Genomic DNA, 4523 nt, shown 5'->3' on the forward strand with positions numbered 1-4523 from the left:
TACCTTACTTAGAAGGATTAGAGCGGGAAACAAATTGAACAAAAAAACAATACTTTCACCAATTTACATGCATTTTTTTACAAAATTCCTTTAATTTATTCACCAGCCAGTTTAAGGAATATAGGATAGTTATTATTTATAACTGTTCGAAAATTGACAAGGATTTTTTTATTTAAATGTTAGTTTTAAAACTTTAAATATACAAGTAATTTAAATGTGTAATCAATATTTTTAAATTTAGGACACCAAAAATAAAACAACGTTTCTTAATTTTAACATGACAACACATCTCTCTTTAATACCATATCAATTTCCGACTCAGAAGTGTTTCATAACAGGCCCCACTAAACTGAAATTTAAATGGTGAACAGATTGATGAGGTAAATAGTTACTAAATGTACAAGAAAAATCGCACCAAGGAGTTATCAACCAACATCAATTCGACCTAAAAACTTAATTTGATATTTAACTTTAGACTGTTTAAAATTATAAAAATATAACCGACGGTATTGGTGACCATAATATAACATACTGTAAGGAGATCTTCCTTTTCAGCGAATAGAGACGATTTTGAATACTGCGCTTGACAAGTATATCGCCATTACTTCAATTGTCAATAGAAACGTTGATTCTATTAAAAGTCACATAATATATTTTAATAATAAATAATAATAATAACGATTTTTAAAGCGCAAACATCACCACATAGGAAAGAACTAAGGTGAGGAAATTTTTAAATACAAGTGTATATACTTTGGTGTTAATGCTAAAAAAATACCTCTCCTGCAGATGAATATAAGTATGGCATTCAAGTATCTTTCTTTCTTCTTTTTGTATTTATATTTTAAGAGGTAAGTCCCACTTAGCGAAGCTGTTTTTTAGAGGAGTTGTCATCACAAAGTACAAGTCACAAAAAGATACACAAAGCATAAGCAAACTGCCGAAATTCCTTAAAACAATTTGTTTATAAATTGCAGAAAAATCCTAATGATATTTTTATCGTTTTTTCTAGAATATAGTATACAAATATATCGTTATGTAGAAAAATTGCGAAAGAGCGAACCCAATCAAACATTACTTAAGTCAAAGGCCGGTGCAAACAAAGTTAATCCGTACTGGTTACACCATTAAGATACAGCGTAAGCACCCTTTAAAAGACGAAGTTAACACACACCTGCATTGCATATTTGTTGGAGGAAGGGAGTTCTACTGGTTAGCTCCACAACACCCAATGAAATTTCTTCAATGGTTCCGAGTAGCCTTATAGGAGTAAATAATGTATAATCCCTTCCCAGTCCTAGAGGTGATAGAGTTTCTTTTACAAATAAGTTCGAGAATCAGCGAGGGAGCCAAAGAATAAAAGCGTTTTTTAAGTAAAACACATTTCATATAATGATGATGCCAAGTGGTGGAAAAAGTAGGTCTTGAAAAGGTTATTTTTCAACATGACGTGTCTAGACAATATTAATGTTAAGTATGATATGCCAGTATATTATAAAAATATATTACAAGTATTAAATATAAGAAAACAAATCAAAGGGATATTCAAACATATGAGGAAATTATGAGTACACAATTGTTGAGTAATCACTTAATCCAACTAAATAAGAAGTCATTGTTATACAAACACTGGATTAAATGTGATATAGTGTTCAGTAAGGATCTTGTAAATTACAATACATTTATACGTTCCGACGAATTATTATTAACATTAAGACGCAAATTAAATTGGCTAAATGAATATCTTTGCACAGTGAAAGCAATACCAGACCAATGGAAATATATAATTAAAAACACATAAACAATAATAAAAATTTCAAAACATATTAAAACAAAAAAAAAACAATAATAAAAATTTCAAAACATATTAAAACAAAAAATGTATATCCATTTTTAGTAAACAATGTATTTGTTACACCAACGATACAAACAAAATGAGTAAATTGTTTTATTGATGATAATATTGATTGGAAGTCAAGTTGGTTATATAAAATATGTAAAATGAAGGATAAAAAGTTATCCCAGTTCAATTACAAGCTCTTACACAGGATTTTGCCTACTAACATGGATACTAAAAGATATTGACGTTATAAGTGTAAAGAAAATTTGGAAAATGAAAACCACATGCTTTTAATTGTAAGTTGAAAGTTAAAAATATATTGAATATTGCTAAATACCAAAACAAAAAAAAAATCATAAAAATATTTTTGGAAAATTACTTGCTTATTTTTGAAGTAACAGAAAAGTTATCAAATTGAAAATAGAAATTAGTGTATTTAAAAAAATATCTACCTATCAGTTTACAGCGCAAAACACTTCCAGTCACTCGAAGTGTTTTGTTATTCTTATTATAATATTTGGTTTAAAAATCATAATAATTTCAATATTTTTTATGCACAAGTTAATAATTTATATGCTATTGCAATATGAGCCATGTTATTTCAAAATTATTTTTATGATTTTTTTAAAATTAGCAAGGGATAATACATCTTTAAGATGTATTGGGCAAGAAGATATATCCTTTAAGCAACTTGTTCTTGGGAACAGAAAATGTAATTGTAGATTATATTTACACAGCTGCAGCTTTTACCATTCGTCAAAGAAAAAATGTTGTGTACATAAAAAAAATCAAGATTTACTGATCTATGGAGTGTCTTTAAACTTCACATCATGTTCATAATTAAAGGTGACTTATATATCGACAAAGGAAATGGTAAAAGGAAATGGAAAAGAATACAAAATTTGCTGATTTATAGTTAGGAATGTTTGTACAGATATACATTGAAAAGGTAAAAAAAGAAGTCATAAATAGAAGTAAATACTACAATATTTTATTACGAATTGTAAATTATAAGAAATTTTGTAAACAAAATTATTATTTTTATTAAAACTTATATAAAGATTTTTAACTCTCATAACATTATACAGTTTATTAAGAGATCTATTTTTAAGTTACATTGTAAAAAGTAGTACTATTGATATGATTTGCGTATTGTACTAAGATAAAAAGATGTGGAAAGAAGGTCCATTTAATTAAGTTCCCACAGCGGTTCTCGATTTGAAGTTCTGGGGCCTAACCGTTTGATAACCCTAATCCCTCTATTAGAAATAATATGTAAAGGATAAAAAATGAAATGAAAATTTGAAACCAAACTGCACTACAACATTCTAAATAAGGATGAGCAAGACTGTTAAACATAATGATTCTAACATCAAATGGAAAGAAACCCAAATGACACAGACATCTAGGAGTCACTCTAGATTTCATGCTGACATAATGATCGTGTTCTTAGAAATCAATTTCATTTATTCATTCATTCATCTTTTATTTAAGAATTACAAATCGATTAAACAACAACAACAGAACAAAGCGATCAAGAGCACAAGAAAAAGTAAATAAACCCAATTTGCTGTTTCTGCTGTACACAAAAGCATTTATTTATTATTTATTTATTTATTTGTTCTTTACACTGGGTTTCCCCTTCAGTAACAAATTACTATTCTCCCAGAAGGCGCAGTTCACATAAAACAGTCCACGACAGGGGCCGGATGAACCAATACACCGGGGTAACCCCCTACTCATCTCCAATGATGTACTGGGTTCTTTAAAGTTACATTTTCAAGTTAAATACTGACACATGCAGAAGCAAAAAAATGAAAATGTGATTCCCCAACTTAAATAAACGAAAACATCATCAACAAATTAAACAACTCTGACAACACTGTCAAATTTAATCGAACTGTGCAACCCGGGGTAGGCTCGTTCAGGTGCCTAAGGCCGAAGCCTGCATATCTCAAACTATGCATCCCAGGGTAGGAACGTTAAATCCTATGACCGAAGCCCGCATGCCGCAAACTATGCAACCCGGGCTGGAGCGTTAAATCCTAAGGCCGAAGCCCACATACCCAATCCGGTGTAGTAACGTCAATTCATAAGGCTGCCCGCAGCCCGCATACCCCAAACTATACATCCCAGGGTAGGAACGTCAAATCCTAAGGCCGAAGCCCGCTTACACAAAAAACTATGCATCCCGGGATAGGAACGTTAAATCCTAAGGCCGAAGCCCGCATACCCCAAACTACGCAGCCCGGGGTAGGACCGTTACATTCTAAGGCCGAAGCCCGCATACCCCCCAACAAAGCATTCCAGTTTAGGATCGTTGAAGTGTTAGGGCCAAATCCCCCATACCCCAAACAAAGCAACCCTGGGTAAATTAATTAACATAGTAAAAAATTCAGCATAACCCCTGACACAAGATACAAGACTGTTAACGCATTGTTCAATTATATTAATGAAGCTATACACTGACTTACGCAAATACTCATAAAATGAAGAAATAGAGTTGCCAACAAACATCAGGCTGGCGCCACAGTGTCTAGGTTGTTCAGGCCCGTAGCCAGGTCATTTCAAGGGGGGGGGGGTTCTCTAGGCGTGGGGTCCAGAGGCCTGCCTAAGGGCAACGGTGGGGTCGGGGGCGAATCCCCTGAAGCCAGAGCAGTTTTTGTGTTTAATGGGTCTATAT

This window comes from Anneissia japonica, unplaced genomic scaffold (genome assembly GCF_011630105.1).
Source record: "Anneissia japonica isolate Jap-2015-1 unplaced genomic scaffold, ASM1163010v1 scaffold8338_len52547_cov99, whole genome shotgun sequence".
NCBI classification, from domain to species: Eukaryota; Metazoa; Echinodermata; class Crinoidea; order Comatulida; family Comatulidae; genus Anneissia; species Anneissia japonica.